Genomic DNA, 13,364 nt, shown 5'->3' on the forward strand with positions numbered 1-13,364 from the left:
ATCCAATGAAGTTCTAACCCCTAGTTAGTAGTGATGGAGATGTGACAGAACTGGGCCCCCAGATTAGTTTTGTTACCTAGTATTTTTAGTACTTTAGTCACACTGGCTCTTCCTTGTGAACTTTAGGTATTGCAGAGGCAGAAACACACTTGCAGAGTGAAGGCCAGCTTTATTGTGATGAGTTCCTCATCAGCTCTGGAATGGTGGGAAGCCTCACATTCACCACAGTATGAATTCCTAATTTATTTAGTCAAGGATGGGAAACTTCACAGAAGAGAGAGGGCTTCAGGGGTAGAAAGGAGATCTCAGCAGAGCATCCTTTGATACTTTTGATCCTAAGATAAGGTTTGGTCTTGCTGGCCTGGGAGAGCTTCATTTTGTGCTATGACTGCGTATTTTATAATCGGCTAATGTGAGAATTCAGGAAGAACTTCCACAGGCAGCGTCTGTATACCGTTAACAGGAAATACTGATGAGTATCTGGGACCCTCCTGAATCTTGAATCAAACTCAGGGTCAGCAGGCTGCATCCTCACTGTTGGGGAAAGAGGATGCCAGGTCCAGGCAATGTGCGTAGTGGTTAAACACCCACACTCAAGGGCTGAACTCTGAGTTTGGGACTCTTAGCTGTCACTCAGATGCTGAGAGATCTCAGGAAAGTTATTTTTAACCTCTCAGCACCTCAGTTTCCCCATCTATAAGATGAAGACGGTAATAGTACCTACTCAGAGGGTTGTTAGGAGGATTAAATGCATTGCTATTTATAAAGTACTTAGAACAGGGCAGAACAGGAGCTTGGAATGATGTAAGGAGAGTATTAAGTATTAGTTGTTACTATCACGTTTCCTTCTTTTCCAGCATCTTATTTCCCTATAGGCTTTACTTAGGGAAGATGCTCAAATTTAAATCAATAATTAGCTTTCGGAATGGATGTGTAAAAGTGCAAGTTATGAATTTGACAAATGTTTTCTTCTCTTCTGGATGTATCTCCAATTTTGCTATGAACGAGTGCATAAATTAAGTACAATAAATTTATATTTCTCTAGAATGGTTATTGAAAGGGTTATGCTGATAAATTTTACATTCTACATAGCCTTTAGAGCATAAAAAAAACTGAACAATTTCATGGAGTTTAGAATTTCCAAAGTACTCTTGCATATATTATTTCATTTGATTTATGATACTTTGCTACGATAGTGTCATTAGCTCCATTTTACAGGTGAGGATTTTTGAAGCTCAGAAGGTTTAAATGAATTATCCTGAACTGCCAGCGGGTCTGGTCTTGAACTCAGGTTTTCAATCCCTGAAGCCCATGGAAAATTCATCTACAGATAGACAATTTTCGAAGAATCTTAATATATTCCCTTCAAACCAGAAAACTGTCCTTCTATCATAATTCAGAAGCTACTTCAGGATATGTTAACACTTCAGCCACCATTGTGAGCTTTTGTTATTGTGGAACATTACTGCAAAACAGTTCTGGCCAGTAGAATTTTACTGGTGATGTGCAGGCTGAATAAATGGAAGCTTTACCAGGCTAAATAATAATCTGTGCTGAGAGACTAGAAACAAAGCTGATATTATTACTTAACCAGCCTAGTATATTATGAGGGAGAAATGCTTCTGTAATGTGCGTGTGTGTGGCTCTGTTGTAAACTTGCTGTTAGAATAGGAGATGAACGGTGGGAGAGGGCCAGAGAAGGGAAGCGTGTGTCTGTTTAATGGAAAACTTCAAAGTCCGTAAGTCTTGTTTTTGTTTCAGAAATTGTCACAGGAACCCAGTTGCTGACCCACATGAATAAGCCGTCTGCAAGCACAGGCTGCAAGTTGATGCTTTCAGAATTCCTCTTCATAAGATTACTGGATAAACATAATATGATTTTTGTTTCTATTACAAGATAATTCCAGCCGTCCTCTCCCTCTCTGATTGCAATAACAGAGCTTACTTTATCTTGTTTGGGGCTCTTAAAAATGCTTCCCATACCTGTATCACTTCATAGATTATTCCAGAGAGAGAGAAATTTAATTCCTGTTAGCTGAGCTCTACGAGTCATTGTGGCAACTGGCAGCACGAACCACTTCCCCACCAGACTGGCCTTTGCCGAGGGCTCTAAATTTAGAAACGGAATGAGATTGCCTCAGGGTTACATAAGGAGGTGAGGCAGTTATTTTTAGCACACCGTGATACCTAGAGAGCCCTGGGCTGCGATCTGATTTGTTAACCACCGGCTGCGGGAAAATGTGGTTACTGATTCTCTCCACATGCTCTTTGGGCGCTGCACCCCTCAGGACCAAATGACATTTGCAGTTTTGTTTACTTGCAGTTCCTCCTGTTTATTTTTTCTATGCTATAAACACACTGGAAATCAATTGTGTTCCAACGCAATGGCAGTATTTTTTACTGCCCCCTTTATTTGAGGAAACTTCCCCAGTATGCATTATCATTATAATTTTATCTTTCCTTCCTCTGTCTGTCTGTCTGTCTCTCTCTCTGTCTCTCTCTCTCTGTCTCTGTCTCTCTCTGTCTCTGTCTGTCTGTCTGTCTCTCTCTCTGTCTCTCTCTGTCTCTGTCTCTAAGAATGGAAAGACATCATTCTGGCTCCTTCCTTTCTAAGGCTGCTGTCAGAGCTGATGACGGCACATGTCTGTCTAGACCGATGAAGCTTTCTTTGTGTTTTCCGTACCAGGCACTTGTTTTTACTTTCTTTTGCAAGGGGGTTGCTGCAGCTGATTGGGAAAAAAAAAGTGGCAAAGCAAGCATTAGGAGGCATGCTGTCATCTGGGCAGAAAATGAATGGATGCAGCAGTGGCTAGAGAGAGACTCTGGACAGAGGCAGCGTTTTGCTTGTCAGTTTATCCCCATTGTTTCCCAGCCAATGTTGAAAGTCAGCATTAGCGCCTTCCATTCTTCTAGGTTGTTTTAGCAGTGCAGTATATCTACTTTGGAATTTTAGTGCAATGATAATCTCTCTTATTTATTTACTTATCTTTTTGATTGTTATTTTTGAAGGGATTGGATGGTCATATGGCTAGTTGCCTAGGAAATCTGTCTACTTAGAGTCACATTCTTTTCTGTAATCAGTGTACGTAGGTGAGGTCTTTAGCTGGTGTATATGTGCAGAGTAAGGAAAATGTAAGAAAAAGAAGTGAATGGTACACACGAATGTGAGGGCGTTTCTAGCAATAAAATTAGAACTGCCAGCTGAAAGAGTTCACTGAGACATTGCTAAGACATGACTATTTTGTGGTGGTTCTGCAAAGTATTTTGCAAGGAGCTGGATTGTACAACAGTGACCCAGGTGGCTCACTCTGGGTGGCCTGGACTGGGGCCCCTCTTTCTCCTAGCAGGAGTGTCTGGGTACCCAGTAGTTACTGATAATCCTTTTTCTAGCTTTGCTCATAAAATTATTTTCTCAAAGATAAATCTGATCATGTCTCATTTGTTAAAAAGCAAGTGGGCTATAACAGTCCCTAAATAAAGAAGATAACTAAGTGGCAACCAAATAAAAAGCAACTTATCTGTTTCTTATTAATAGGATTTACATAAATATGGAAACACGCTGTATAATATATGAAATGAGTCATTATATTTCTCAGAAATGGGGAGAGAGAAAGTTCTGACAGTATTACATTTCTAACTATAATACTCGATTCAGCCTAGTCAGTGCTATTTCTCCCAGTGGGATTGGCTGCTCCCAAGCTCAGCTTCCCATGAAACTAGTGGTTCCCATACCTGGACAAAGGTGGCTGTAGCTTCCCATGCGCCCCCAGAAGCTCCAGATACCTGCCTGTTGATGGTTCCAGGCAACTCCTGCAAATAACTGGACCCAAATCTAGACACCTTGGTGCCCAGGAGTGTGTTCGTGTTCTCTCTGACAAGACCACTTTCTCTCATATTTGCTCTAAGATTGAGGGTGAATGGGTCAGAGGCTTTTTCCTGGAATGCAAACCTATGCCCTGTCCCTGGGATACCTCTCCACTCATGCCCTCTCTTCTCTTATGACCCTGGCCTTGTAAGTTTCCACTTTCTCTCTACGTTATTCTCAGGCTTTTAATACAACAGATGATTACCACAAATGGACCCACGTGGCACATCAGGTGAAGAGATTTTCTGTTGTCCAGCAGGAAAGGGTCCAGTGGGCCACCCCTGAAGTAGGAGATACTCCTCCTGAGGGTGCAGACAGGGTATTTGGAGGGCTGGCGAGCAGGGTCATTTGGGATGAGGGAAGGCCACTGGATGACCAGGGTCATCTTGAGTCACCACAGCCCCCGAGAGGGCAGGCCAGGCTGCTCAGCCCAGCAATGGCCAGGGCTTCAGTAGCTTCAGCGTCCATCTGAAGTTGATGGGGACTTGTAGAAGCTGGCCACTTGGAAATTCTGGAGTGGTGGACTCACTGTGAGAGTGGAATCCTGGGTGCTGAAGGGTGGCATCAGGTGGCTGAAGCAGCCTCCCCTCCTCCCTCAAGAGTCTGAACACCCTGAGTGCTAGGGACGGAGGATGGAGAAAAAAGCCTCACCCAGGGCACTCGCTGGGCAGCTGGGGCATCCTAAATATACAACTGAGGAGGTGTTTGGAAAAAAGTCCAGTACAGATAGAAATGGAAGGTTACCAGCAAAGAGAGAATCAGGCTCCCTCCAGGCTAGCGCCTCACTCTTGGCTAGAAGAATTGCCGGAAGCTTGATTGCTTGTGTGTCTCTGTAAAGCCGAATGGTGGGCAGTAGGCGGGGCTTAAGGCAGGGCCCCCTACTGCAAAATAAATTGCCGCACTGAGTGTATTGGACGTGTCTTGTGCCCAGCCTTGTATCCTCTTGGCCCACATATCTTCCCGAGGTGGAAAGCAGCTCTCTGCAGATGGAACCTAACAACGTCTTGCCTCAGTGAGCTGACCCAACCAAGGCTTCCCTGCAGCCTCTGTGTTCTGAGGGTATGCGCAGACCTTAAGGGAGTTCACTCCCCTGGGAAAGTCCTTGACCATATGGAATGGCAGTCAGTAGATGAATATTAGTCCCTAGGGCAGACGATCCTGAGGTGTATTCTACATGGCCCCTCGGGGAATCTCCAAAAAGACTGAGCTCCTTAGATTGGCTTTCCATCCTCCCCATTTCACTCTTCCCAGTATCCTCATTTCTATTTCTTGGGATCACTTTCTAAAATAAACTATTTATATCCAAGCCATGTCATGAGAGCCTTGTCTCAGGTTCTGCTTTTTTTTTTTTTTTTTTTTTTTGCGGTACGCGGGCCTCTCACTGTCGTGGCCTCTCCCGTTGCGGAGCACAGGCTCCGGACGCGCAGGCTCAGCGGCCATGGCTCACGGGCCCCGCCGCTCCGCGGCACGTGGGATCTTCCCGGACTGGGGCACGAACCCGTGTCCCCTGCATCGGCAGGCGGACTCTCAACCACTGCGCCACCAGGGAAGCCCGACCTATTGTTTTTTATTCCTAGCTTATCCCTAATATTTTGTCCTTCACTATCCCACCCTTTACCTCCCCCTTGAGAAGTAATAGACCCAAAATAAACCAAACCCGAGCTCTTTTCCAAGGATCTTATATGTGCTCAGCCATATTCTAGTGTTGTATTAGATACAGAAAAATGTTCCTGCAATTCCTTACCCTTAGGAGCTCATAATTGCGTTTCTAAATTGGATTAAATATTGAACTGTGTGATATTGACTCAGTGTGATCACAGACAAGAGAAATTTTTCAAGGTAGAGCTACTTAAGACAAAGGAGGACCTTGATGAATGGGTAGAATTTTGCATAGAGAGAAAGGAGGAGGAGGTGGGAGGGAGCTATTGGAAAGCAGAGCAGTGTAATCAGGGACCTGGAGGCTGCATCACCGAATTTATGTTGTTTAAGGTTTCAGCTTTCAGACTTCAACATCCATAATCCAGAATGAAGAGAAATAGAAGTTGGCAAAGACGTGACCTGGGTGCTGAACAGGCTCTAGTAAACATGACTTTCTTGTCCATTTTCTCACTGCCATTGTGTTGACACCTAGGCAGGGAAGCCTGCACGAGGACAAGCCTCCGTCACACATGCTTCTGGTGATAACATCCAAGCCACTTGTGCTTCACTGGCCAGGACCAAAAAATCATCTTTGGGTCCTAGACTCCTCTTAGGTTCCCTAGACCAAGGACTGTGCTGCCCTTCGGGGGCTACCTACCACCCAAGGACTGGCCATCTTTCTTCTTTTCCAAAGCCTTCTTGTAGGTGAAAAATACATACTTTGAAGATAAGTAATGTGTTGTCAGAACCTTACTGAGGGGACACGTTAGGGTTGTAATCAGGGGACAGGGTACCAATATTGGACTTGAAGCTTGGGCATACTCATGAAGATTCTTTGCTTGACCAAACTTTAGTCAGGCTCCTGAACCTTCTCATAGGCCCAGCTTGCACTTACTTATGAAATCCAGTTTGGGGAAGAACCCTGCCAAGTCATTTTAACCAGAACCATCTCCTCCCGCCCTGAACACCTGATCACCCTCCGCATCTGATCAGGTTCCTCATCTTTGATCATCCCCCAGGTGATGCCTGACCACCCGGCCCTGTCTTCAGCAAGTATCCTTTTAGGTGGGTTTAGCTAGAACCCTCCCCCCCCTTACCCCAACGTTTCTCTTAGTAATTTTCCATCCACTGACTCCCTCCCTGTTCCTTGGCTATAAATTCCCCCCTGCCCATGCTGTATTCAGAATCAAGCCTGGTTCTATACTGAGGTCTCTTTTTCCCCTATTGCAATAGTCCCGAACAACTCTGTTTTTATTGATTTAAGTACTCTCCAGCTTGTTTCTTCTTTGACAATACCAGATAGCCATGTGACCCTGAGGACGTCAGTTCAGCTTTTCGGGATTCAGTCTCATCTTCTGTAAAACGAGGGGGATTGTGCTGTGTCAGTAGTTTTCAACTCTGGCTATATATTGGGATCACTGGGAGAGATGAATAAACATCCCAATGCCCAGACCCCACCCAGATCAATTCAGTCACAATCTCCGGGGGGTGGGGCCTGGAGGATCAGTACTAAAAACAAAATAAAACAGTAACAACAGTGGAGTTTTAATGGGGAGCCATTATTTTTTTAAAAAAAAATTAATTATTTATTTGGCTGCGTTGGGTCTTTGTTGCTGTACGTGGGCTTTCTCTAGTTGTGGTGAGCGGGAGCTACTCTTTGTTGTGGTGCGAGGGCTTCTCATTGTGGTGGCTTCTCTTGTTGCAGAGCACGGGCTCTAGGCACGCTGGCTTCAGTAGTTGTGGCACGTGGGCTCAGTAGTTGTGGCTCATGGGCTCTAGAGTGCAGGCTCAGTAGTTGTGGTGCATGGGCTTAGTTGTTCCACGGCATGTAGGATCTCCCCAGAGCAGGGCTCGAACACATGTTCCCTGCATTGGCAGGTGGATTCTTAACCACTGCGCCACCAGGGAAGTCCCTGGAGCCATTATTTTTAATGCTCTTAAAACCTCTAATACCTTTAAGGTTTGACAATTCCATAGGATAACTATATAATAATAGATAGCTGTTATTATTATTGGTGAAATTGAGTGTGTATTATATGCCACTCTGCTAAACATTTTATTTGCACTATAACATGTCTCACAACAACCCCATGAAAGATGTACTATTCTTATCCCATTTTGCAGGTGAAGAAACAGAGAGAGGTTCAAGTTGTTTCTTCCAGGATTACATTGCTAGAAAGTGAAGGTGTTGGGTTCAAATCCAGAAGTCACCTATCTTGACTATTTGACCAACACTAAATAGAGATTACAGAAATAATGCCGGAGGAGACCAAGTTGAGCCTGGGTATTTCGTAGTGGTGGGGGCACAGGTGGTGAGGGAAATGCTAAGTCAGGTTGGAAGGGTGTGGTAAGGCCAGCCTTGCTTGTTCCTGACTTTTACCCAGTACTTTGAGTGCTTTTAGATGGAGCCATTAATTTATTCTTCAAGACGTGTCCTTTGGGTGGTAAGTTCCTGCTGTGCTGTATTTTGTTACTTAAAAAGAACAGGTAAAAGACTCAACATGGAATATGAGACAGATGGCCTCTGCTAAGGGATATTTCTACTTATGAAGCAGGCTTGCCAATTTGCAAGGCTCTGATGTGCTGATAATTCACACTCTCTTTTCTTGGCTTGGCTCCCCAGCTCATCTCCCCAGGCCTGCATATTTAAAGCAAGGCCTATCAGGGGAAATTTGCAGGTAAAAGAACTCCACTGCTTGGTGAGCTGATGGTCATTAAAACATGGTCATTGACCAAATCTCTTAATGCACAGAGCTCTTCGGTTGGCTTACGAATGCACTTTTGAGAGGATTAACTGCAAAGCATGTTTAATGGAGGGCAAATCACTCTGTCTCAAGCACCACAAATGGGATGCAAGTTTTACATCCTGGAAAGCCTTCCTGCGAGGAAATGCCTATCATGCTATGCCACAGAAGTGGTTCATTGTCATTCAACATCGGAAATGCCACAGTGCATACATTCGGGCATTTAGTTCTTGTTTAGCAGATTTCAGAAGAAACACAGTGGTGAGGAGAAAACACTGTAAATTAAGCTGTCAAGTCCATGGGTTTAGGTCGATGTAAATATGCATATACTCTGTCATTAAAAGCTGAGTGACGCTCTCAACAGAAGGAGGAGGCATTTTCTGTTAGTTTGTAACTTTGGTTTTCTCTTTTCCAGAGTTTTCTTTTTCAGTCTTTTTTTTTAGTTGTGGCACATGGGATCTTCGTTGCAGCATGCAGGATCGTTTAGTTGCGGCATGCGGACTCTTAGTTGCAGCATGTGGGATCTTTAGTTGCGACATGCGGGATCTTCATTGCACCATGTGGGATCTTAGTTGCGGCCTGCGGACTCTTAGTTGTGGCATGTGGGATCTAGTTCCCTGACCAGGGATTGAAACCCAGGCCCCCTGCACTGGGAATGTGGAGTCTTAACCACTGGACCACCAGGAAGTCCCTGCTTTTTCAATCTTAACACACATTTTCTGAAATTTTAAGGATTCTGTGACCAGCCTGCTTGCATTCGTTCACTCATTTATTCATGCATCCGTTCATTCTTTTAAAAACAAGACAACAGGCACAAAGTGGAGTGGCTTATGCTAAGCCCCCTGTCCCCAAACTGAGACTTAACTTAATTACAGGTTGGCCTCTCCCAGAAATGAAATTGTTGCTGAATGCAAGTTTGTATGCCCTAGGCAAAATGAGGCCAAACTGAAACATTGGAGTTTGGAGCAGAGAATGGTTTATTGCAGGGCCAAGCAAGGAGAACGGGTGGCTCATACTTAAAAAAACCTGAACTCCCCAATGGTGTTACCTGAAAAACTGGGTTGACCTCTTGGTGGGTGTTGAGCCAAAAGACACAACCAAGCCAAAGTGCAGGAGAAGGAAGGATTTATTACTTAGCAAGTAAGGAGAACACTGGGGATCTTTCCCAAAGCAGAGTCTCCTGGAACAGCAAAAGTGGGGAAGCTTTAAGCTAAGGGCACATGCGTACTCGTGGAGGGGTTTGGGCAAAGGAGAATTCAGCATAGAATCGGGGCAAAGGTCAACAGAGTCCGAGCTTTAGTTGATTGAAGTTTTGAGGGTCAGAAAAGGTCAACATCTTCATTCCATCCTCCATCTGGGTGGGGGCCTTAGTTCCCGCAGAACTGAAAGATATGTATCAGATTGTTATGTATATCCTTTGAGGAGGAGCTAGGACTCTGCTTTATGGCCGAACCATTGTGTCTTGACTGATTTTCCTTTGTTCCTGCATTCCCTTACTTCCCTTATGATCATTAATTACTGAGACCTGTTCAAGGGCAAGCACTGTGGCCAGGCTTAGATCACAAAATGCTTAGGCCAAACATGGTTTCTCTTCTCTGGGACCCCTTACCCTATCTGCTTACAGTGGTTTTTGGGGAAGAGTTTTAAAGGCAAAATTTGGGGGTGAGGCCTCCAGGGTGTGTGATTTTCTTCTGATTGGTTGGTGGTGAGGTAACAGGGCGGTGCTCCAGGAATCTTGTGCTCAGCCTGAAGTTACCATCCTCCCCCTGGGTGGGGGCCTTAGTTCCTGCAGAAGAACTCAGAGATATACTGCTGTGTATATTCCTTGAGGAGGAGCTAGGATTCTGCTTTATCGATGTACTACTGTTTCTCGACTGCTCCTTCCCTGTTTCTGCATTCTCTCACTTCCCTGATTAGCAACTGTTTGAATCTGCCCTTTGGAACTCAGAGAAGGTGTAGGGGGCTGCAGCCCTTTTCCTACAAACAAGAAAAGGGGACTCGGAAAGGATTTGTACCAGGGAGGGCCCCACAGGGTTCTGCTTGGTTTCACTAGATTGGATGCTGTCTGATTCGAATTGATTTTTGCTCTGATAAGCTCTTAAAGTTTTTAATACGCCTCAGTTTATCTTTTAACAATTCTTTTACCCATTCTTTCAACAAACATTTATTGAACGCTGACTGAGTGCCAGTGCCTCACTCATGTTTCAGTGTGTCTGTGATGCCAGTTTTCCTGAAGCTTGGATAGTATTTTCTGCCTAAATTCCCTCTGAAAGATGAATAACTGTGCATTTTCTAGGTATAATTATCAAACGTGCATCTATCTCTTTAGTCAACTCGTACTATAAAAGACATAACATTGAAAAAGGCTACTTAATTGCAGCTTGTAAAGTTAGCCGGCCTAAGTTAAAACACTTCCTTTGTTCACCATTTGATAACTAAGATAATGCCTGGCCTTCCTCTCGCTCTTAACTTGTACATCTTTAGAAAGGGAGACCTTTGGCTCCTTTTTCTCATCTGCTTGCTGTGGTGCTGAACTCCCTGAGCTCCTCCTGGCTTTACTGCTCTGCGACTTGGCTTTGATTTAAAGTCCTCATAGCTTCTTCATTCACAGCAGGACTGCAGCTTTTCTCTCAGCTTCAGTCTCCATCAGCTGCCAGAGGACGAGTCCCGTGGGGCGATGGGGGGGGTGGGGGTGGGATGACACAGCATCTTCTCTCTTCTCCTCTCCTTTCCCAGCATCTATTCCTCCTGCCTCCCTCTCTCTCCCCTCCCACCTTCCCTCCTCCTCTCTCTTTCTACTCCCTTCCTCCCTCCCCTCTTTCCCCCTCTCTTTCTTCTTTCTTGTTTACTTTTCCACTAGGCAGAAAAATAAAAAGAAGAGGCAGAAAGCCTTACACAAGGTGTTTTAGCTGGATGGAATCATTTTCTCATTCCCTCCCACACCCTTTTCTTTCCCCCTCTCTAAAGGAATAAATGACTTTATTCCTTTTCACTTGCCTACCTCAGTCCCTTTCCATCCTGATTTACTTGTGGGGTAGAAGCAGTGGGGCTGGATACAGCTTCACTTACAGAGAGTACTTTGCCTGGTAGTCCTAGCAAGAGGTCCCCTACACCAAAATTTATGAACATCCTCACTAACAGAGTTATTCCGAAACTGTTTGTTTGTTGTTGTTGTTTTTTACAGATATGCTATCATTCACACAGAGCAAAACACCTTACTGACATTTAAACACTCTTTTACAGCAAGATGTCACCTGTTTTCCTGACACTCATTACCACTGTTAGGATGTTTTCCCAGTAGTATTGCTGAATTTGTGTTGATCTCTCCACACCGTGCAACTCAGGTCCCCTTGAGACCAATGTTATATCTTGACAAGGTGGCAAAGAAGTAAGCTAAGAGGACAGCTTAAAAATCACTAGTGTGGAGTTGTTTTTTTTTTCTTGCTCAACTGTTTTATTTTTTTTTAATTTTATTCTTTTTATACAGCAGGTTCCTATTAGTTATCTATTTTATACATATTAGTGTGGAGTTTTAACTCAGTCACTCAAACAGCTATATTGATAGCATTTGGTCATTTGCTCATCATGAAAAGCTCTGTGAATAATCTGGATTTACAATGCATGGTTTAATAAATTGGTACTTGAAATAAGATAATCCATGGTTGTAAAGAGTGTTTTGACTATTGACTAAATTTTAATATACCTGCTACTGAAATCTTACTCAGTGGTTTAAACGACAGATATATATATATATATATATATATATTTTTTTTGGCGGTACGCGGGCCTCTCACTGTCGTGGCCTCTCCCGTTGCGGAGCACAGGCTCCGGATGCACAGGCTCAGCGGCCATGGCTCACGGGCCCAGCTGCTCTGCGGCATGTGGGATCCTCCCGGACCGGGGCACAAACCTGCGTTCCCTGCATCGGCAGGCGGACTCTCAACCACTGCGCCACCAGGGAAGCCCAAACGACAGATACATTTTTAATTTGAAGCAGCACTTTTTAAAATGTGAAATTTACTTCATGGGCAAATTTTAAAATCCTCATAAAGTTTAAAACATTACCATTTAATTTGAATAATCATCTTAAACTTTTTGAGCCTCTTGATTTGGCCTGAGAGAATTAAAAATTAGTTTTAATGAAATAACTAGAAATGCTATAATTAAACTACTATATTCCTTTGGGGCACAATTCTTGACACAGAGTGGGTATTCATTAACATTATGTTCATTAAAAAAATCTCAGTGAGATTATTCATCTGTTTCTGGGCGAAAAATATTTCTAAGAAATCTGTAGCTTTTTCTTCAACTTGATAACTCTATGAAAATAGAGGAGAATGTCTTTTAACACCAAGAGCCACAAATTCCCCTGAATTTGCAGTGTTCTAGCACAAAGGAGGGAATAAAAAGGGAACATTTGAAACTGTCAAAATGTAAATGACACATTTAAGGTACACTCATCTGGCACGGTAACACTTTACAGTTTTTTTTTTTAATCACAGCAGAGATATTCGGTTTCCATCATTTTCAAAATGTGACAATTAAAATGAATTTTATGACTTTGAGTTTTTTGCCCATTTATAGACATCTGTCTTGATACTCTACACTATAACTGTTCTTCTCATGGACTAGATTTGAAACTTAGGTTAAGCTCAGGTTAAGACCACCTCTCCCCTGGCTGCCCAGGGGCTGTGGGCAGGACCAGGGGTCTGTCCTCCACCTCCCATCCTACCCTCCTCACTTTCACCCGCAACTTTGCAAAGAAGAAGGCTGTGACCAGAACCACTCTTCCACCTTCTCCTCAGGACCAAGCCCATGATGTCTTACATCCCCCAGTCACCACCAGCAGCCGGTCTGCCAAGTCCCTGTGGCTGCCCACGCCTTTTCTCTACAGGGCTTTGTTCATCTCATCCACCAGCTCAGCTTCCCGCAGCCTCTTCCGTCTTCAAGCCCTTCCACTCTGCCCGCTGGGAAACCCCTGATGGGAACGTTCCCTTTACCTTCCAGATCTAACTCAGGGTTTCTCAACCTGGGCACCATTGACACTTTGGGCAGGATCATTCATTGCTGCTGGGGGCTGTTCTGTGCCCTGTGGGATGTTTAGCAGCCTCCCTGCC

This window comes from Leucopleurus acutus (assembly GCF_964270905.1).
Source record: "Leucopleurus acutus genome assembly, chromosome: X".
NCBI lineage: Eukaryota > Metazoa > Chordata > Mammalia > Artiodactyla > Delphinidae > Leucopleurus > Leucopleurus acutus.